Source organism: Hypanus sabinus, chromosome 27 (genome assembly GCF_030144855.1).
Source record: "Hypanus sabinus isolate sHypSab1 chromosome 27, sHypSab1.hap1, whole genome shotgun sequence".
Taxonomy (NCBI): domain Eukaryota; kingdom Metazoa; phylum Chordata; class Chondrichthyes; order Myliobatiformes; family Dasyatidae; genus Hypanus; species Hypanus sabinus.
In genome coordinates this window covers 44,656,429-44,679,978 of record NC_082732.1, presented here as the reverse complement: position 1 = coordinate 44,679,978, position 23,550 = coordinate 44,656,429, and the positions used below count along the sequence as shown (strand labels likewise).

The 23,550-nt window shown below is 44.1% G+C and overlaps 1 long non-coding RNA gene across 3 annotated transcripts in view; it reads right to left on the bottom strand.

Moving 5' to 3' along the window:
* The window catches only part of LOC132382287 (uncharacterized), a 53,194-nt gene that overhangs the window by 21,693 nt on the left and 7,951 nt on the right, over positions 1-23,550 (bottom strand). For 2 of the 3 annotated variants that reach the window (XR_009508271.1, XR_009508272.1), the window contains exon 2: positions 9,308-9,407. This is a non-coding gene — a long non-coding RNA (uncharacterized LOC132382287). Of the gene's footprint in view, positions 1-3,892; positions 5,294-9,307; positions 9,408-23,550 lie in introns of those variants that run through there. The other variant, XR_009508270.1, reaches the window with a different exon arrangement.

Genomic DNA, 23,550 nt, shown 5'->3' with positions numbered 1-23,550 from the left:
CCATCAAGTCTGCCCTGTCATTCCATCATGGCCGATTTATCATCCCTCTAAACTCCATTCTCTTGCCTTCTCCCCGTAACTTTTGACATCCTGACTAATCAAGAACTTATCAACCTTCACTGTAAACATACCCATTAACTTGGCCTCCGCAGCCGTCTGCAGCAAAGAATTCCACAAATTCTCCACCTCTGGCTAAAGAAGTTCCTCTTTTTCTAAATAGACATCCCTCTATTCTGAGGCTGTGTCCGCCTGTCCTAGACTCCCCCACTATAGGGAACATCCTCCCCACATCCACTCTATCTGTGTCCTCTGGTCCTAGACTCCCCCACTACAGGAAACATCCTCTCCACATCCACTCTATCTGTGCCCTCTGGTCCTAGACTCCCCCACTATAGGGAACATCCTCCCCACATCCACTCTATCTGTGTCCTCTGGCCCTAGACTCCCCCACTATAGGAAACATCCTCTCCACATCCACTCTATCTGTGTCCCCTGGTCCTATACTCCCCCACTATAGGGAACATCCTCTCCATATCCACTCTATCTGTGTCCCCTGGTCCTAGACTCCCCCACTATAGGGAACATCCTCCCCACATCCACTCTATCTGTGTCCCCTGGTCCTAGACTCCCCCACTATAGGGAACATCCTCCCCACATCCACTCTTCCGGGCCTTTCAATTATTGATAGGTTTCAATGAGATCCCCTCTCATTCTTCTAAACTCCAGTGAATACAGGCCCAGAGCCATCGCACGTTCCTCATGTTTCAATCCTTTCATTCCTGGAATGATTCCTGTGATCCTTTTCTGGACCCCCTCCAACCCGCACACCGACACCCTACACAATTCAGGTGTGTACACCAAAACAAAAGTGGAATGTACTACTTTCTGCTTTGATAAAGGGCTGAAATGTCCTTTTCATCATTAAAATAATTAATATAATTTGACAGGAATAATTAGCATACGAATTGATAAAATCAAATCCTTCTTAGCTGAAAGATAGAGCACTCCGGCAACGAAATGCAAAGAAGTTGGACAGAAACCAAGCGTGCAGTCTCTGTCTGGACAACCGCCAAAAGGGAAAATAAAACTTTACCTCATGTGGCTCCAGGAATCAGGAAAACACTCAAGCTGCTAAAAGCTTCGGCCATTTAAAAATCGGGAAACAAAGCATTAATTACCCAGCATGGAGCCAGCTGTCTCATTTTAGGGAGGCTTCTGCAAGAGACCAACCTTTTCTGTTCGACAGCCAAAAGCCAACTGGTTGCAAGAGATTTCAGATTCGTTGCCCTGTTTCTAATGTCAATAGATGCTTAGTTCAACTGTGATAAACTGAAAAACTGGCCTTTTCAGTGGTTTCAGAGAATGTTTTGGCAGCAGATAACGTGCCTCTGGAGGTCACACACAGTCTTTGTTCATTTACACAAGTATGTCACGAGCGAGTAATTACTGTCACAGATTCCTCTCCCACTATCATTACATTTTAATACCACGCACGTCATTCGGAGCAGGAACACACAGGGCCGTCGGCTCACTGTACAGCTGCTGTCGGCAGCTTTCAAACAGCTGTGTTACTGTTTCACAGAGACACCCGGCACCCATCATTAAGGACCCTCACCACCTAGGACACGCCTTCTTCTCATTGCCATCACCAGGGAGGAGGAACAGGAGCATGAAACCCACACTCAGTGTTTCAGGAACAGCCATGAAGATAAATGGAGGAGCAAATAGTGTTGAGGAAGCAGGGAGTCTGTGAAGGACTTTGACCAATTGGGGGAAATGGGCAAAGAGGAGGCAGATGGAGTGTATTATAGGGAAGAGTACGGTCGTGCACTTTGGTAGATGGAATAAAGTGTACCCAATACTTCAACAGTTTGCTTTCTTTCTGTACTACTTGTTTACATATCCTATTGCATCTTGTATTGTTTGTATTGCACTGTATTGCTGCCACAAACCACAAACTTCACGGCATTCTAACCATGGTGACCTTTCTGACTGGTTGCATCGCTACAGAGAGGCCTCTACACAGGATCAGAATAGGCTTTAGAAAGTTAGAAGCTCAGTCAGTCCCCCCAGCATCGAGGATGTCTTCAATAAGCGATGTGTCAAGAGGGTGACATCCTTCATTAGTGACCCCCATCACCCAGGACATGCCCTCTTCTCATTGCCACCATCGAGGAGGAGGTAGAAGACACACACTCAGTGTTTCAGGAACAGCTTCTTCCCCTCTGCCTCCAGATTTCTGAATGGACAATGAACCCATGTACATTACCTCAATATCTTTGCTCTCATTTTGCATTACTTACTTAATTTTATCTCTGGCTATCTAATTAAATTACATTATATCTATTCCTACAGTGTACAGCATTTATACTGTATATGATGTTTATCGCAACTTATAGTATATTTTATGTATCGTACTGTACTGTTGCTGGAAAACAACAAATTTCATGATATACATCAGTGATAATAAAGCTGATTCTGGCACAAATTCAACCCGGTCTCTGGTATTTGACAGGTGCCTGTGCTCAGGGGCATTGCAGGAGATGGTAACTAAACTTCTGGCACGTCCCAACCCAGAAAGAGGACAAATGCTCCACCCCACGCCAACACCTGAGCCCCTCTGCCTACACACTTGGCAATAAAGTAATCAATTCCATCATGCAAATAAGCAGTTCCAACAGCAATCCCTGCGGAATACCTCCAGTCACTGGTAGCCCCTTTATTCCCACTCTGTTTCCTGCCAGTCAGCCCATCTTATGTCCAAGCTAGAATCTTTCTCATAATACCATAGGCTCTATTCTTGTTAAGCAGCCTCACGTGTGGCACCTTATCAAAGACCTTCTGAAAATCCAATTGAACAATATCCACTGATTCTCCTTTGTCTGTCCTGCTTGTTATTTCTCAAAGAATACCAACAGGTTTGTCAGGCAAGACTTCCCTGTTCAGAAACCACGCTGACTATGGCCTATTTTATCATGTGCCTCCAAGTACCCCAAAACTTCATACTTAATAATCGACTCCAACATCTTCCCAACCATTGACATCAAGCTAATTGGCCTATAGTTTCCTTTCTTCTGCCTCTCTCCCTTCTTGAACAGTGAAGTGAATCTGTATCTATCCGGTGGCTTCTGAATCGCTCCCAGAAACTCTAGCCATTGCTGCTCTGCTGTCATCCCTGCTAGTGTCCCCTTCCAATTAACTTTGGTCAGCTCCTCTATCAATCCTCTGTAATTCCCTTTACTCCACTGTGATACTGATGGATCTGACTTTACCTTCTCCTTCTCAAACTACAGGGTGATTTGTATCATATTACGATCACTGCCTCCTAAGGGTTCTTTTACCTTAAGCCCCTAATCAAATTTGGTTCATTACCCAATCCAGAATTGCCTTTTCCTTAGTTCTAAAAAGCCATCTCGTAAGCACTCTACAAATTCTTTCTTTGAGGGAATGTATGCAGAGCAGACGAGATCTCCTCTCAGGGCAATACTTTCCCCTCACCTATCTCCTCCAGATACACATTACTTGTCACAGCCTCAGAATAGAGGACGTCCATTTGGAACTGAGATGGGGAGGAATTTCTTTAGCTAGAGGGTGGTGAATCTGGAATTCATTGCACAAGGCTAAGTCACTGGGTAAACAGTAGGCATTTTGAGCCAACATCCTTCATCAGGACTGTGCATCTCAGCCGAAAACACTGGCTGTTTATTCCCCTCCATTGATGCTGTCTGAGTTCCTCCAGCACTTTCCAGCATCTGCAGAAACTCATGTTTTTTATTAATGTTAACAAGATTTCTAGCTGATGTACCCTGCACTGTACATACCGTAAACACTGTAAATAGAAGCATGTAATGCTGAGATTGCACTTGGAGTATCGTAAGCAGTTTTGGGCCCTTTATTTTAAGAAATGGCATTGGGGAGAGTCCAGAGGTTCACAATAACGATCCCCTGAATGAAAGGGTTGACATATGAGGAGCATTTGATGACTCCAGAGCTGTACTTGTTGGAGTTAGAAGAACAAGGAGGGGATTTTACTAAAACCCATTAAATACTGGAAGGCCTAGATAGAATGGATGTGGAGAGGACATTTTCAATCCTGAGAGAATGTAGGACCAGAAGCCACAACCTTGGAGTAGAGGGACATCCCTTTAGAATGGGGTGAGGAATTTCTTTAGCCAGAGGATGGTGAATCATTGCCACAGATAGCTGTAGAGGCCAAGTCATTCAGTCTATTTAAAATTGAGATTGAACAGTTCTTGATTAGTCAGAGTGTCAAAGGTTATGGGGAGAAGGCAGTAGAATGGGTTGGAGAGGGATAATGAATCAGCCATAATTGAAAAGTGCAGCAGACTCGTTGGGCCAAACAGCCTAATTCTGCTCCTATGTTGTGTGGTCTATCTATACTGAATGACGTGACCCATGTGGGCAGCACAGTAGCGTAGTGGTTACCCCAGGTTCAATTCCCACCACTGCCTGTAAGGAGTTTGTATGTTTTCTCCAGGTGCTCCAGTTTCCTCTCACAGTCCAAAGACATACCAGCTGGTAGAGTAATTGGTCATTGTAAACCGTCCCATGATTAGGCTGGGGTTAAATTGGGTGATCATTGGGCGGTGCGGTTCAACAGGCCAATTCCGTGCTGATTCTCAGTTTAAAAAATATTTGAAGATTGCGATCCCTGGTCTTGGACTCCACTGCTCACGTTTTAAGGTGTTTGCAGGAAGGTATAGGGGGTAGGGGGGATGTCAGAGGTAGAGAGTGCTGTGTGCACAGAACACTCTGCCAAATATTTTCACATTTTTTCTATTTTGTTTATATCTCACACCCAATAAACACCTTTGCACTGAATGTGCTATTGTGGCCTGCCATCTGATCTTTAAAGTCCACGCCACCCATGGCGTGACACTACTGTACCATTCCTCGATGGAGGGAATTCACACATGAAGGTGGACCTAATGCATCAGCGGTACAGACATTGGGGCTCGAGTGCAGCATTACAGCATACTACAGGTCATTGTGTCAATGCATAACCTACTCCAAGATCAATCTAACCCTTCCCTACCACATAGCCTTCCATTTTTTCTATCATCCATGTGCCTACCTCGGAGTCTCTTAAGTATGTCTAATGTCTCTATATGTACCACCAACCCTCCACCCCTGGCAGGGCATTCCACAACCCACCAATCTCTGTGTAAAGAACTTAACCTCCGACACCCCACGTTTTCATCCAATCATCTTAAAATTATGCGCCAGCTTCATCAAATTGTGTTGTCGATGGTCACTGTAGTTTGATTTGAACCTGTAGTGTATGAAGACCTGATTACTGCATTCACTATTCTAGATTGTTCAATGTCATTTCCAGTACACAAGAGTAAAGGAGAACAAAATAATTGTTACTCCCAATCTGATGAACCACAAAAAAACACAATAAGATAAAGAACACAATAATAAAAAAACACAATAAATATAAATACATAAGATAACTTGTATACATAGATTGATGGTATGTCCACAAAGTGATGCTCAACACAGGAGTGTCTGCATAAGGTGACTGACAGGAAATGATAAAGTAGTGGTGGTTGGGGGTGTGGAGGGGTGGGTTAGTGAGTGGAGGTGTTGATCAGCCTTACTGCTTGGGGTAAGTAACTGCTTTTAACGATGTATTGGTGAATACTCTTATTTAAAAAAGGCAGGACAGACGCTGACGAGAGCAGTGACTAGGACAGAAAACCGGGGAAAGCCTCAGTGGTTTATTTAGAAACAGAATTTGAAATCAATACCGTGACTGCCCAAGCATGAGACAATAAGCCAAGCGTCTGCTTCACTTACTTCATGAACTGCACGGTCACCACTTCAGATGTAGATATAAATGGCTGTGATTGTCAGTGTTCAAGGACAGATTTACACAGGCACAACAGCACTATTTACCCAGCAGCTGAGTTCCCAACCCAACTGAATGGGTTGGATGCCAATCCCTATAGGGACCAGTAAAAACTAGAGACTACAAACTAATAAGGACAAGAGACAGTAAAAAAAAAACTGTCAAGGAAGGCACTGGGGTCTTCACCCCATCCCCAACTTCACAACATATGCCATTGATATTAAAGCTGATTCTGATTGGATTTGTGACATTTATGGGGTATTGCGGACGAGGGGCTCGGAGAGCCTTGTTGAGGATCCCTACCACCCATCCCACAATCTCTTTGAATCCCTGTCATCAGGAAGGAGGTACAGGAGTACTGGGACTAGAACTGTCAGTCTGGGTAACAGCTAAGAAACCTCAGCCTGTGAGACTAATGACACTGTGAGACGTCTCATCACCAGGACACCGAGCTGTTTACTGTTTATCTGTGCTGTGCACCACTGTGGTAATATTTTGTTTCATGTGCTGCGTGTGGACTGGAGGATCACAGTTTCACTTGGTTGTATACATGTACAGTCAGATGACAACAGACTTGAACTTGAATTTCAGGAATAGATGGGGCTGGATCTCAGCCGGAGATTCTCTCACACTGAACTGGAGTGAGGGTGAGGGCACTGCTGTCTGCCCACCTACCTTACCCCAAGACAAACAACCAGGAGCCCCAAAGCTGCTGGTATGTCAGGATTGTCCAGCAGCAGATGGTCTGTTCTCAATGACCTGCTGCTGAGGCAAGCAGAGACCGATGGGAGTGAGATTAGGAGCAGGTGGAGTAGCGAGAGGGTCAGTGGGTGGGTGGGAGTATAATGGGATGGGTACAGGAGCAAACACCCACCCTGCATGTCCGCAAGTCCTCTGGAAGAACCAAGGCAGCCTGAGTGGGTGGGAGGGAGGAAAGGGGTTGAACTTTGCAGGCATGCTATGCTGGCACTCGCAGACTGCCCCCAGCTCAGCCTTAGGTTGTTAGTGCAAATGACGGGTCATTGTCTGTTTCAATACACACACTACAAATAAATCTGAATCTAAGGACATCAGTGATGTGCGCATTGGACACCAAGAACAAAAAAAATTGAGTAACCAGCCTAGCAGACAACCATCAAACCTGCTTGGGTGTCCAAGTTGGGTCATTCCTCCACAAAACATGGGGCAGCCTCACTTGTGCAAGGCCACAAATGCCCAACCCAACCTAACTTGAAAATTTACCACCAGCTCTTCATCGTCATTGACTGAAATCCCAACAGCACTGCATCACAAGGGCTCAGCGAAAGCTCAGCTTCTCGAGGTTGATAAACACTGACCTTGGCTCTGATGTCCACATCCCACGTAGGAATAACAAAAAGCAAAGCTTTATCCAAGGCTGGAATGTGCTCATGCACTTGGAGGCAGGGGTTATTGAGGAGAGCTTCAATAATTCCCTCCTTCCCAAAGCACACAGTCTTTGTTTGGACACTTCATCAACTCTATCCCATTACTAAACCGAGGATGGTAAAGCCTCCCCACCATTGTGCACATCTACATGGAGCACTGTCGCAGGAAAGCAGCATCCGTCATCAGGGACCTCCACCACTCCGGCCATGCTCTCTTCTCACTGCTGCCATCAGGAAGGTGGTACTGGAGCCTCAGGACCCACACTACTAGGTTCAGGAACAGTTATTACCCCTCAACCATCAGACTCTTGAACCCGAGGAGATAACTTCATTCAACTTCACTCACCCCAACACTGAACTGTCCTCACAACCCATGGACTCACTCTCAGGGACTTTGCAACTTGTGTTCTCAATCTTCATTGCTTTTCCTGTTTTTATTATTTTGTTTGCAGTTTTTGTTTTCTTTGTATTTACAGTGAATGCTTACAAGAAAAGGAATCTCAGGGTCGTATATGGTGACATATATATATTTTGAAGTTTGAACATGACCAAGGCTGCTCTTTGATCATGACCTTGGCTCATATTCTTCCATGGCTATTCAGACTTTCAAATATTTATCCATCACCTCTTTCAACATCCCACTGATGCAGTCTCCACAACCCACAGGGCTACAGAACTCCAGGGATTCACCATTCTCTGCAGGGCAAAATTCCCCGGTGCCTCAGCTTTCCGTGGCTGTGTGTCGCCTTGTCAGTCTCACTCTCAAGTTCAAAATCAAGTTTATCGTCATCCGACTATACACAAGCAAACTAAACAACATTCCTCCAGACCACAGTGTACCCACGCAACAGATAAACTAAAATATTATCACAAATAATAAAATATAATTCAAAGTGCATGTAATGCACAGCACAGATAAACAGTAAACATCTCACTGTCCTAGCGACCAGACCTCGGTGGTGGCTGGGTGTTCGTTAGTCTCACAGCCCGAGGGAAGAAGTTGTTATCCAGTCTGGCAGTTCTAGACTCTTGCAAATTCGCAGACAACACACTGTGATGATCATAATCATAAACGATATCGAACCCACATATAGAGAGGTGTAGTAACTGTCCAATTGGTGCAGGAACCATAACCAATCACTCAACATCAAGACGACAAAAGAAATTATAATTGATTTCAGGAAGGCAAGAGGTCTCGATCAAGCCCCGCTATTCAGTTTTTGGGGATGAACATCACCGAGGGGCTCCCTTGGTGGGTCAACACTCCTCGATAGTAGGGAAGGCACAACAGTGACTATACCACCTGAGGTGCTTAAGCAGAGCTAGTCTGACCAAAAAACCGCCGGCCAACTTTTATATGATAGAGAGCATACTGACATAACGGGTAACAATGTGGATCCAGCTGCAGCAAGACAGATCACAAAGCGCTCCAACGGGTGACTGGGATGGCTCAGCACACCACTGGGGACTCAACTACTGGACGTAGAGACAATGTACAACTCTCGATGCCTACGGCGTGCTTGGAACATCATTGAAGACCCATCCCATCACAGACACTGTCTGTTCAATCTCCTGCCATCTGGTAGGAGATACAGAAACATCTTGGCCAAGACAGTAAGACTGAGAAACAGCTTCTTCCTGAGGGCTGTTGTGCAGCGGAATAATGCGACACCCCAGCTTGCTGATGGTCTGCGAGTGTTACAGACTATTGGGGTCACTTACTGCATATAAATATGGGATTTAAAAAAAAATTAAGCCGTACTGCATGTACTGTAAATATCTATTTTGCATGGACTAGAGTGGCACTGCAATCTCATTGTCCTGAGCAATAAGAATAAAGTTCTATTCAATTCAATGTTTCCTCATGGGAAACATCAACCTCTACCCGGTCATACCTTCTTAGATCTTATGTTTCAATATAATCCTACCTCATTTTTCTAAACTCTGCAGCCATTAAGAAGAGACGGTGCTGGGGTTTACAAAAACCTGTGCATACAAAGGCAATGCGGAGAAAGGATCTACTCACGTCAGGATCCTAAAAGCAACCACACTGTCTGCTTGAATCCAACACACAATTCTGCTCCGGAACATTATTCAAACAAATCCTTCGGCCACAGTTAAAAATCCTGCAAGGAAACAGAATTAAAGATTGTAACTGATTGACATACTTCAAGAGCTCTTGGACTAGTGTTAACCATTACACTAGAGCACTATCTTAGCTTTTTACAAGAGTTTAAACATCCTTTTCCCAAAACAGGCTGTTCACCTGGCTTACTTCTGCTGTTCCCTCTCAAGTGCACATTGCAGCTTTTGCACAGTGGTTCATTCTTTGTCAGTCTTTATTTATGGACAATTTACTTAAATTCTATTGCATTTCTTGATATGCATAAGATTGAGTACTGTGCCACCCCTCCACAACACAGTACTTGTCAACATGGTGCGGAGAACAAGTTTGTAAATCTGGCAGGAGCAAAAGATTTTTGGAACGATGAGAGTGGAGCACTGCGGGTTGGCAGAGAACGCATGCCAGGAGCAGGGGATGGCAAGGATGCATGCACACCCTGCCCTGAGACACCAGACAAGGTTATACAATTCCAAACAACTGCTTTATTAATCATTACAGACTATCTCTCTGGTGCTTCCTGCTCCCTCCCCTCTTCCTTCCATTTTTCTCAAACGTGATTCCTCTCTCCCTGCCCCCTTCCCACTCTCAGTCCACAATGGAGACCTATATCAGAATCAGGTTTATCATCACTTACATGTCATGAAATTTGTGGGGTTTTTTGCAGCAGTAGAACAGTGCAATACATAAAATTACTACTGTACTACAGAAGGCCAGAAAAAATTTGTAGGTAGAGCTCCCCGCCACCCCCACACTTTGCATTTACTCAGTTAGAGCAGTAGGGATGCCAGGCAGGATAGTGGATGTGGGAAGGCAGGGAGATCTCCCGTGTCTCTGCGGGAAGTGCACCCAGCTGCAGCTTCTAACAATCTGCGTCAAGGAACCGGAGCTGGAACTGGCTGAGAGCGGATCTTTCGGGAGGCTGAAGGAGTGATAGATAGGACATACAGAGATGTACAGATGCGTGAGGAAGGGAGGAATGGGGCTTGTTTTGCTGCTGTTGGTTTTTGCTTGTTGTGTTCTGTGTTGTTCTGCCGATCATTGCGGGAATGCTATGTGTGGAGACACTTGTGGGCTGCCCCCAGCTCATCCTCGGGTGTTGGTTATTAACACAGATGAAATATTTCACTGTGTGTGTGTGATAAATAAATTCGAATCTTGAATCTTAATAAATTCTCTCAACAGTAGATTGGTGGAAAATTATAATAAGCAGTACCACAGCTCACAACTCGACTCACCTTCCTACGTTAGGAAGTCCACAGCACACCACAACCCATTCAACGTCACCCCGTGAACATCACCATGCCCTCCACCCTCTGCAGACCCCTCACCCATTTCATCACCTCAGGAGTCGCAGCAACATTTAACAACGGAATTGGAAATGACGTTGCCAGCCTTAACATTGAGGAAAATGTATTAAGGAACATCAAACTATATTTAGCGCAGTTACGCACTTAACAAAAGGGTACAAAGCCTTTAGCATTCAAATCAGCCAGTCTGCTAGCAGCAACATGGGGAACGTTCGAGCAGTTAGCAAAAGGTTCCTTACTGAGAAAAGGGCTTCAGGAAAGCACTTCAACATATGAGGCATAGATGACCCCATCTTAGAGTTGTAGAGCACAACAGCAGAGAAAATGCCCTTCAGCCCATCTAGTCTGTGCTGAACTGTTATTTTGCCTAGTCCTATTGACCTGCACCAGGGCCACAGCCCTTCATAAAACCCTCCTATCTATGGATGTATCTGAACTTCTTTTAAATGTTGAAATCAAACCTGCATCCACTACTTCCGCCGGAAACTCGCTCTACACTTGCACCATGCTGAGTGAAGATCCTGGTTCCTCTTAATTATCTCACCTTTCACCCTTAACCCATGACCTCTAGTTCTCGTCTGACCCAACCTCAGTGGAAAAAGACATCTTGCATTTACCCCATCTATACCCCTCATAATTGTGTATACCTCTATCAAATCTCCCCTCAGTCTCCTACGTTCCAGAGAATAAAGTCCAAACTGATTCACGCTTCTCTATAACTCAGTCGTGGATGGTAAGCAAGATTGGGATGCAGGTGGGGTAAAAAAGTGGAGGGGTTTACAGAGCCAGAGAGAGAGGAGAGGGGAGAGGGGAAGAGGTTCAGGTAGATTGGAGACAAGAGACTCCTGATGCAGGATCCTGGGGAAACATGAACTGCTGGAGGAACTCAGTGCGTTGAGCAGCATCTGCATGAGTAGGGGGTGGAGAGAAAGGGATGCTTTTTGGGTTGATACCCTGCAGAAAGAAGAGGAAAATCAACCAAAGAGCCTTGCCTGTGATGGACTGGGTTGTATCTACCACTTTCTGGAGATATGCTATTTTATTTTAGTGATATGGCACGAAACAAGCCCTTCTGGCCCAACCAATCACTCTTCCCACAACCCTAGCCTCATCACAGGAAAATTTACAATGACCAATTAACCTACTAAGTAGTACACCTCTGGACAGTGGGAAGAAACCAGAGCACCCGGAGGAAACCCATGTGCTCACGGGAAGGAATGTACAAACTCCTTACAGAGGGCATCAAAATTGAACTCTGAACTCCGATCCCCCCAAGGTGTAATAGAATCACACTAACTGCTATGCAGCATGGTGTCCCAATTCTTTTTGACTCCTCTGTTCCTGGGCATTTGTGCTTCCATGCCAGGCTGTCGTGCAACCAGTTAGGATACTCTTCACTGAGCATCTGTAGACTTGGGGGTAGACACATCACAGATAACACAAGTTACACAGATCCTTCTTATAACATGGTCCATTCTCTTACAACTTCAGCTTGAATTACAAGACTAAAATATATGTTCCTTTCCCAGTTAACTTTTCCCACATGAATTCGGTGATATTGAGTTTTTGTTAACTCTGCCATGGATTGTCCCAAGCCCAGCTGTGAAAGGAGGAGGGTCAAGCATGGGGCTCGCAACATCCAAGAGTTACAGAAATGCCAACAGAAGCTCCAAAGACCTCGTTCCTGGTAGAAGAGAATCTTCAAGCGGCTGCAGCTTGACAGACTGACAGATGGGCCCAGGGCAGAAGATTCTGGTGAGCTGGTGTTGGTGGCCTGTGTCCAAGTAGGGCTGATGGACTGAAGGAGAAGAGTCCTTGTTCTATACATCAAAAATGTTAGTAATTATTTGAGATTACATGGATAGGAGAAGGAGAAAGCTTGAACCACCACGGAACTGCTGTAAAACTACCACGTCTGGGCTGTGGAGGCCAGTGGAAGCTTTTGGCAACATCTCAGGCCTGTGGAGACTTCCAGTCCATATCTTCCCTTAAGGCACAATTAATCCTTACCATCTGCACTTCTAACACAACTCTGCTAATTAAACCCAAGTTCAATACAACAGTCCACATGTGATTTGTTTCCAAATAGATGTATGGAAATAATATTTCTAGAACACAAGAAGATTGCATTGTTTTTGTTACAGAGCATCAATGGCATCCATCACTAAAAGAGCATCGGCAGTGTCCATCACCAAAAACCGGATCACACCTCATTCTGATCTCAGTTGAATGAGTACCAATTTTCTCTAAAACTGATAGTCTCATTCAGCTGCAGAGACACTGAAACTCAGGAATTTCTCTGCATTTTAAAAGTCTGTGTCTTTAACACCTTCAAAGTTCGAAGTAAATTTATTATTAAAGTATACAATAAATATTAGGTGCACCTGATCATTAATGCAAATATCTCATCAGTCGATCAAGTGGCAGTGACTCAATGCATAAAAGCATGTGGACACGGTCAAGTTCGGTTGTCGATCAGACCAAACATCAGAGTGGGGAAGAAATGTGATCCAACTGACTTTGACTGTGGAATGATTGTTGGTGTCAGACTGGGTGGTTTGAGTATCTCAGAAACTTTGAACTACCGGGATTTTCACATGCCACAAAAAAAGAATGACGCAAAAAACACAATAAAAATAATCCAGTGAGTGGCAGTTCTGTGGGAAAAAACATCTTGTTACTGAGGAAGGGCAGAGGATGGCCTGACTGGTTCAAGCTGACGGGAAGGTGACAGTAACTCAAATAACCACACGTTACAACAGTGGTGTGCAGAAGAGCATCTCTGAACACACAACACATCACACCTTCTCATTGAGAGCGAGTCAAGTCTTGTCGGGAGTGAGTCACTGTTTGAGGTAGTGAGGGAGAGAGTACCATCTTGCAGGGTGGGAGCAATGTGAAAACTGCAAGTCTCATCGGGATTGAGTCATTGTTTTAGCCAATTAAGAGGTGTAGGTAGAGCAGCCATTGTTGGAGTGGTCTGGCTTTGGCTCAACAGGCTTCAGTGAGAAAAGGCTTGGGCAAGCACAGACTCAGACTGTAAGTAAGTGTTTTATTTCCTATTAGTACATAGCTGATGCACTGTGAATGTGTACAGGGTTAGTGGCATGCTCCTTGTGTGAGATGTGGAAACTTTGGGAGACCTCCACTCTCCATGATAACTACATCTACATGAAGCGCAGCTCCTTAAGGACTGTGTTAGGGAACTGAAGCTGCAGCTTAATGACCTTCAGCTCACAGGGGAGATTGAGAAGGTGAGAGATAGGACCTGCAGAGAGGTAGTCACCCCTAAGCGGCAGGGGCAGGTGCCTGGGTGACTGTCAGGAGAGAAAGGGAATAAGCAGCCAGTGCAGAGTACCCCTGTGACCATTCCCCTCAGTAATGAGTATACTGGTTTGGATACCGTTGGAGGGACAACCTATCAGGGAGAAGCTGCATGAGCAGGTTTCTGGCACCGAGAATGGCTAAGTGGCTCGGTGGGGGGGGGGGGGGGGGGAAGAGAGAAGAGATGAGAGATGAACTGTAGTGATAGGGGATTTGTGAGTTAGAGGTCCTGTGGACAAGAATGAGATTCCCAGACGGAAAGTTGCCTCCAGGGTGTCAGGGTCGGCAGCACCTTGGATCAAGTCCACAGCATTCTTAGGTGGGATGATGAGCAGCCAGAGGTCATGGTTCACGTCAGTACCAATTATATGAGTAGGCAGGGTGACAAGGTGCCACAAACTGAGTTCAGGGTGTTAGGTGCCAAGTTAAAGGACAGGACTTCCAGAGTTATGACCTCAGGATTGCTACCCGTGCCATGTGCTAGTGAGGTCAGAAACAGGGAGATCATACAGTTTAACACATGGCTAATGAGTTGGTGGAGGAGGGGGGGCTTCAGATTTTTGGATCATTGGGCTCTCTTTCAAGGAACGTGAGACTCGTACAGAAGGAATGTTTTGTACTTGACCTCAAGGGGGCCTAATTTCCTAGCAGGAAGGTTTGTTAATGCTGCATGGTGGGGTTTAAACAAGAGTTGCAGGGGATGGGAGCCAGAGTGCCAGTGCAGATCGTGGAAAGGTTGTGGAGAAAGACATTGTTAAGCCTACATAAAAAGGTAAGAAAATTCAAAAGGTCGAGCACAGTGGGACTAACGTTCTGAGCTGCCTATATTTCAATGCAAGGTATATTGTAGGAGAGGCAGATGAGTTGAGCTTAGGGCATGGATCAGTATGTGGAATTATGACATTGTAGACATTAATGCAACTTGGTTGCAGGAAGGGCTGGACTGGCAGTTCAATGTTCTGGGGTTCCATTGTTTTAGATGCAACAGAGTGGTCGGGTTTAAAGAGCAAAGGGGTGGCATTATAGTCAGGGAAAATGCTACAGCTCAGACAAGGCAGACTGGTGAGATCGTCAACTGAGGGTTTATGGGCGGAAGTGAGGAATAGGAAAGGTATGACCACCTTAATAGGATTATAGTATAAATAGCCCACAAGATTTAGAGGAGCAAATTTGTTGAAAGATCACAGGCTTTTGCAAGAAACAAGTCTGTGAGAGTAGGTGATTATTTTTAATTTTCCACATATCGATTGATGTTGTATACTTACATTTTCAGAAGGCCTTTGACAAGGTGCCTGACATGAGGCTGCTTAACAAGCTATGAGCCCATCGTATTACAGGAAAAATTCTAGCATGGATAAGGCAGTAGCTGAGGCAAAGAGTGAGAATAAAAGGAGCCTTTTCTAGCTGGCTGCTGGTGATGTCGTGTTCCACAATGGTCTGTGGTGGGACCAATTGTTTTTACGTTATATGTCAACGATTTGGATGATGGAATTGTAGGCTTTGTTGCAAATTTTGCAGATGATATGAAGTTAAGTGGAGGGGCAGGTAGTTTAGAGGAAGTAAATAGGCCACAGAAGGACTTGGGCAGATTAGGAGAATGGGCAAATAAGTGGCGGATGGAATAGTATCAGGATGTGTTTGATCGTGCACTTTGGTAGAAGAAATGAAAGGGTGACTATTTTCAAAATGGAGAGAAATACATAAAAAAAACTGAGGTGAAAAGAGACACGGGAGTCCTGGTGCAGGATTCCCCGAGGGTTAATTTGTAGGATGAGTCAGTGGTGAGGAAGGAAAATGCAATGTTAGCAGTCATTTCAAGAGGACTAGAATATAAAATCAAGGATGTAATGTTGAGAATTTATAAAGCACTGGTGAGGCCTCACTTGGAGTACTGTGAGTAGTTTTGGGCTCCTTGTCTTAGACTGGAGAGGGTTCAATGGAGGTTCATGAAAATGATTCCAGGATTGAATGGCTTGTCATGTGAAGAGTGTTTGATGGCTCTGGGCCTGCTGTATTCAATTGAATTCAGAAGAATGAGGGGTGACCTCATTGGAACCTATCAAATGGTGAAGGGCCTCGATAGGGTGGATGTGAAGAGGATGTTTCCACGATGGAAGAGTCCAAGACCGGAGGACACACACTCCAGAGAGCGGGACTTCTTTTTAGAATGGAGATGAAGAGAAATTTCTTTAGCCAGAGCGTGGTGAATCTGTGGAATTCTTTGCTACAGGCAGCTGTGGAGGCCAAGTCTTTATATATATTTAGGATAGATTCCTGATAGGTCTGGGCATGAAGGGATATGAGGAGAAGACAGGAGATTGGTGCTGAGGAGAAAATTGGACCACTCGTGATGAAATGGTGGAGCACACTTGATGGGCCGAATGATCTAATTCTGCTCATACTTTATATTTTATACTTTATATTGACTGGGTATCCCATTTTGCAAAAGGGCTGGATGGGAAAAAATTTGTCAAATGTTTTCAGGACAGTTTTCTTAATCAATACAGTGAAGTCCCAACTAGAGAGAGTGCAATACGAGATCTCCTATTAGGAAATGAGACAGAGGAGGACACAGAAATATATGTACTGGAACATTTTGCATTTAGTAATCATAATACCATTATGAAAAAGGCAATTATGGAAAAGGGTAAGTCTGGCCCTTGGGTTCGGATTCTGAATTGGAGAAAGCCCAATTTTGTTGGTATCAGAGAAGATCTGGCAAGTGTGGATTACATTGGTCTGCTTTCTGGCAAAGGTATACTTCATAAATAGGAAGTGTTTAAAAGTGAAATTTTGAGGGTACAGAGTATGCATGCTTCTCTCAGAATAACAAGCAAGAATAACAGGTATTGGAAACCTTGGTTTTTGAGAGATATTGAGGCCTTGGTTAAGAAAAATAAGGAGGTGCAGAGCAAGTCCAGGCAGATAGGAACAAACGAGGTGCTTATAGTGCACAAGACATAGAAACATAGAAAATCTACAGCACAGTACAGGCCCTTTGGCCCACAAAGCTGTGCTGAACATGTCCTTACCTTAGAAATTACCCAAGGTTACCCATAACCCTCTATTTTTCTAAGCACCACGTACCTACCCAGGAGTCTCTTAAAAGACCCTATCATATCTGCCTCCACCACCATCGCCAGCAGCCCATTTCACGCACTCACCACTCTCTGTGTAAAAAACTTACCCCTGACATCTCCTCTGTACCTACTTCGAAACACCTTAAAATTATGCCCTCTCGTGCTAGCCATTTCAGCCCTGGGAAAAAGACTCTGACTATCCACATGATCAATACCTCTCATCATCTTATACACCTCTATCAGGTCACCTCTCATCCTCCGTCGCTCCAAGGAGAAAAATTCGAGTTCACTCAACCTATTCTCATAAGGTATGCTCCCCAATCCAGGCAACATCCTTGTAAATCTCCTCTGCGCCCTTTCTATGGCTTCCATGTCCTTACTTAAGTGAGGCGACCAGAACTGAGCACAGTACTCCAAGTGGGGTCTGACCAGGGTCCTACACAGCTGCAACATTACCTCTCGGCTCTTAAACTCAATCCCATGACAGCTTTGAGTATCCTATGGATACGATCCCAAGATCCCTCTGATCCTCCACACTGCCAAGAGTCTTACCATTAATGCTATATTCTGTCATCATATTTGACCTACCAAAATGAACCACCTCACACTTATCGGGGTTGAACACTATCTACCACTTCTCAACCCAGTTTTGTATCCTATCAATGTCCCACTGTAACCTCTGACAGCCCTCCACACTATCCACAACACCCCCAACCTTTGTGTCATCAGCAAATTTACTAACCCATCCATCAACTTCCTCATCCTGATCATTTGTAAAAATCAAGAAGAGTAGGGGTCCCAGAACAGATCACTGAGGCATACCACTGGTCACTGGCCTCCATACAGAATATGACCCGTCTACAACCACTCTTTGCCTTCTGTGGGCAAGCCAGGTCTGGATCCACAAAGCAATTTCCCCTTGGATCCCATGCTTCCTTACTTTCTCAATAAGCCTTGCATGGGGTTCCTTATCAAATGCCTTGCTGAAATCCATACACACTACATTTACTGCTCTACCTTCATTAACGTGCTTAGTCGCATCCTCAAAAAATTCAATCAGGCTCATAATGTACGACCTGCCTTTGATAAAGCCATGCTGACTATTCCTAATCATATTATGCCTCTCCAAATGTTCATAAATCCTGCCTCTCAGGATCTTCTCCATCAACTTACCAAACACTGAAGTAATACTCACTGGTCTATAATTTTCTGGGCAATCTCTACTCCCTTTCTTGAATAAGGAAACAACATCGGCAACTCTCCAATCCTCCAGAACCTCTCCCGTTCTCATTGATGATGCAAAGATCATCGTCAGAGGCTCAGCAATCTCCTCCCTTGCTTTCCATAGTAGCCAGGGGTACATCTCATCCAGTCCTGGTGATTTATCCAACTTGATGCTTTTCAAAACTTTCAGAACGTCCTCTTCCTTAATATCTACATGCTCAAGCTTTTCAGTCTGCTGTAAGTCATCCCTACAATCACCAAGTTCCTTCTCTGTAGTGAATACTGAAGCAAAGTATTCATTAAGTACCTCTGCTATCTCCTCCTGTTCCATACACACTTTTCCACTGTCACACTTCATTGGTCCTATTCTCTCACATCTTATTCTCTTGTTTTTTGTAGAATGCCTTGGGGTTTTCCTTAATCCTGTCTGCCAAGGCCTTCTCATGGCCCCTTCTGGCTCTCCTAATTTCATTCTTAAGCACCTTCCTGCTAGCCTTATATTTTTCTAGATCTCTATCATTACCAAGCTTTTTGAACCTTGTGTAATCTCTTCTTTTCTTCTTGTCTAGATTTACAAAAACCTTTGTACATCACAGTTCCTGTACCCTACCATCCTTTCCCTGTCTCATTGGAATGTATCTACGCAGAACCCCACGTAAATATCCTCTGAACATTTGCCACGTCTTCCATACATTTCCCTGAGAACGTCTTTTTCCAATTTCAGCTTCCAAGTTCCTGCCTGATAGTCTCATATTTCCCCTTACTCCAATTAAACATATCCCTGACTTGTCTGTTCCTATCCCTCTCCAATGCTATGGTAAAGGAGATAGGATTGTGATTACTATCTCCAAAAAGCTCTTCCACTGAGAGACCCGACACCTGACCAGGTTCATTTCCCAATACCAGATCAAGTACAGCCTCTCCTCTTATTGGCTTATCTACATAGTGTCAAGAAACCTTCCTGTACACACCTAACAAACTCCACCCCATCTGAACCTTTCACTCTAGGGAGATGCCAATCAATACTTGGGAAATTAAAATCTCCCACAACAACCCTGTTATTATTACTTCTTTCCAGAATCTGTCTCTCTATCTGCTCCTCAATGTCCCTGTTACTATTGGGTGGTCTATAAAAAAACACCCAGTAGAGTTATTGACCCCTTCCTGTTTCTAACTTCCACCCACAGAGACTCCGTAGACAATCCCTCCATGACTTCCTCCTTTTCTGCAGCTGTGACACTATCTCTGATCAACAGTGCCACGTCCCCACCTCTTTTGCCTCCCTCCCTGACCTTTCTGAAACATCTATAGCCTGGCATTTGAAGTAGCCTGCCCCTGCACCATCCAAGTCTCTATCATGGTCACAACATCATAACCCCAATTGCTGAGCAACGCTCCAAGCTCATCCACTTTGTTCATAATACTTCTTGCATTAAAATAGACACATCTCAAACCATCGGTCTCAGCGCGTCCCTCCTCTATCGCCTGCTTATCCGCCCTCTTGCGTCTCCAAGCTTTCTCCATTTGTGGGTCAACTGTCCCTTCCTCCATCACTTCAGTTTGGTTCCCACCCCCCAGCAATTCTAGTTTAAATGCAAGAGAACACTTAAGAAGGGAATCAGGAAGGCTGAAAGAAGGCATGAGGTAGGCGCTAGCAGACAAGCTGAAGGAGAATCCCAAGGGCTTTGGCAGATATATTAAGAGAAAAATGATAGCAAGGGGACAAAATTGGTCGTCTGGAAGATCAGTGTGGTAATCTATACCTGGAGCTGAAAGAGATGGGAGGATCTTAAATGGATCTTTTGTATTTCCTCAGGAGATGGACAGTGTCTATAGATGTGAGGCAGCAGTGAGGTCATGGACCCTATACAGACTACAGAAGGGGAGCTGAGGAGGTGTTTGCTGCCTTGAGTCAAATTAGGGTGTATAAACCCCTGAAACCTGACAAGGTGTTTCCTCATACCCTATGAAAGGCAGGTGCAGAAATTGAAGAGATATTTAAAATATCCTTAGCCACAGGTGAGGTGCTTAAATGAAACATTGGGGGATGATAATAATGACTTCAATACTAAGAAGTACTTTATTGATCCTGAGTGGGAAATTCTTTGGTTACAGCAGCAACATTTAAAAACACACTTAACAGTGTGCAGACTTAACTAATAATAAAGTACTGAATTATAATACACACAATAATAATGTACCAATGTGCAATAATATTGTTCAGAATAACAAAGCAGACACTATTGTACCATGACGTACGTTCTACTGTCGCACAGAGAATCAGAGTGCCAGAACAGTTAGTGGAGAGGTTATGAAGGCAAATGCTGGTCAGACCTCAGACAAAGTTAGGAACCAAAAGGTTGAGCATGGTGCAATCAAAAATCAAAAAGGACGTATTAAGGATTGAAGATGTTGTATCTGAAAGCATGCAGTATACAGAATAAGGTTGATGAACTGGATTGTAGATTGTAAGTTGTAGATTAGCACGTGTGATGTTACAGACATCATGGAATCATGAATGAAAGACTATAGCTGGGAGCTTAATGTCCAGTGGTATACAAAGGGCCAGCAGGAAGGCAGAGGGGGTGGTGTTGCTCTGTTGGTAAAGAATGAAATCAAATCATTAGAAAGGTGACAAAAGGTAGAAAGGTGTTGAATCATTATGGATAGAACTGAGGAACCGCAAGGGTAAAAAGATCTTGATTGGAATTGTAAACAGATCCCCAAACAGTAGTAGGGATGTGGCCTACAAATTACAACAGGGGGTAGAAAATGCATGTCAAAAGGGCAATGTTGCAATAGTCATGGGACACTTTAATGTGCAGGTACACAAAAATACAACTGCAGATGCTGTGGATCAAAGAATACGTACACAACGCTGGAAGAACTCAGCAGATCAGGCAGCATCCGTGAGAAAAGAGTAGCCAACGTTTCAGGCCAAGACCCTTCAGCAGGAATGATGAAAATACGCAGGTAGATTGGAAAAATCAGGTTGGTGCTTAATTCCAGGAGGGGGAAATTTTAGAGTGCCTATGAGTTAGCTTTTTAAAGCAGCTCACAGTTGAGCCCACAAGGGATCAGCTATTCTGGATTGTATGTTGTGCAATGATTCAAAGGCTTAAGGTAAAAAAAAACACCTTAGATGCAAGTGACCATAATAGGATCAAATTCACTATGAACTTTGAGAAGAAGCTAAAATATCAGTATTCCAGTGAAGTAAAAGGAATTACAGAAGCATGACAGAGGAGTTGGCCAGAACTGATTGGAAAAGAACACTGGCAGGGATGATGACAGAGCAGCAATGGCTGGAATTTCTGGAAGCAATTTGGAAGGCACAAGATATATGCATCCCAAAGAGGAAGACATATTCTAAAGGAAAGATGACACAACTATGGCTAAAAAAAAGTCAAAGTCAACATAAAAGCCCAAGAGAGGGCTTAATTAATAGAGCAAAAGTTAGTGAGAAGTGGAAGCATTCAGAAGCTTTTAAAAACCAACATAAGGCAACTAAAAAGTAATTAAGGTGAAGATAGAATATGAAAGAAGCTAGCAAATAATATTAAAGAGGATATCAAAAGTTTCTTTAGATACATAAAGTGTAAAAGAGAGGCAAGAGTAGATACTGGACTGCTGGAAAATGATACTGGAGAGGTCGTAATGGTGACAATGAAATAGCGGATGAACTGAACAAGTATTTTGTATCAGTCTCCACTGTGGAAGATAACAGCAGTATAGTGGAAGCTCCAGGTGTCAGGGGTCATGAAGTTTGTGATGTTATCTTTATTAGAAAGAAGATTCTTGGGAAACTGAAAGGTCCAAAGGCTGATAAGTCACCTGGATCAGACGGTGTACACCCCAGAGTTCTGAATGAGGTGGCTGAAGAGATTAGACATTAGTAATGATCTTTCAAGAATGACTAGATTCTGGAATGGTTCTGGAAGACTGGAAAATTGCAAATATCACTCCACTCTTCATGAAGGGAGAGAAGCAGAAGAAAGGAAACCACAGGCCAGTTAGTCTGACCTCAGTGGTTGGGAAGATGTTGGTGTCGATTATTAAGCATGAGGTCTCAGGGTACTTCTATGCATATGATAAAATAGGCCCTAGTCAGCATGGTTTTCTCAATGGAAAATCTTGCCTGACAAATCGGTTGGAATTCTTTGAAGAAATAGCAAGCAGGATAGACAAAGGAGAATCGGTTATGTTGTGTACTTGGATTTTCAGAAGAACTTTAACAGAAGCCACACGAGGGTGCTTAACAAGCTACGAGCCCGTGGTATTACAGGAAAGATTCTAGAATGGATAAAGCAGTGACTGATTGGCAGGAGGCGAAGAGTGGGAATAAAGGGAGCCTGTTCTGGCTGGTTGCTGGTGACTAGTGGTGTTCCACAGGGTCTGTGTTGGGTCCAATTCTTTTTACATTATATGTTAATTATTTGAATGATGGAATTGATGGCTTTTTGCAAAGTTTGCAGACGATATGAAGATAGGTGGAGGGACAGGTAGTTAGTTTTGAGCAAATAAGAGAGGCTACCAAAGCAGATTAGAAGAATAGGCAAAGAAATGGCTGATGGAATACAGTGTTAGGAATTGTATGGTCATGTACTTTGGTAGAAGAAATGAAAGGAATGGCTATTTTCTAAAAGGACAGAAAATAACAAAAACTGAGGTGCAAAGGGACTTGAGAGTCCTTGTGCGGACTTCCCTAAAGGTTAATTTGCAGGATGAGTCTGTGGAGAGGAAGGAAAAAGCGACGTTAGCAGTCATTTCAAGAGGACAAGAATATAAAAGCAAGGATGTAATGTTGTGATTTTATAAAGCACTGGTGAGGCCTCACTTGGAGTATTGTGAGCAGATTTGGGCCCCCTATCTCAGAATGCTTGTGCTGAAACTGGAGAGGGTTCTAAGGATGTTCAAGAAAATGATTCCAGGATTGAATGGCTTGTCATGTGAAGAGTGTTTGATGGCTCTGGGCCTGTGTACACTGGAATTCAGAAGAATGAGGGGGTGAACTCATTGAAACCTATCGAATGGTGAAAGGCCTTGATAGAGTGGATGTTGAAAGAATGTTATTTTGGTGGGAGAGTCCAAGACCAGAGGAGACAGTTTCAGAATAGAGGGTGTCCTTTTAGAATGGAGAGGAGGAGGAATTTCTTCAGCTGGAGAGATGAATCTGTGGAATTCTTTGCTACAGACAGCTGTGGAGGCC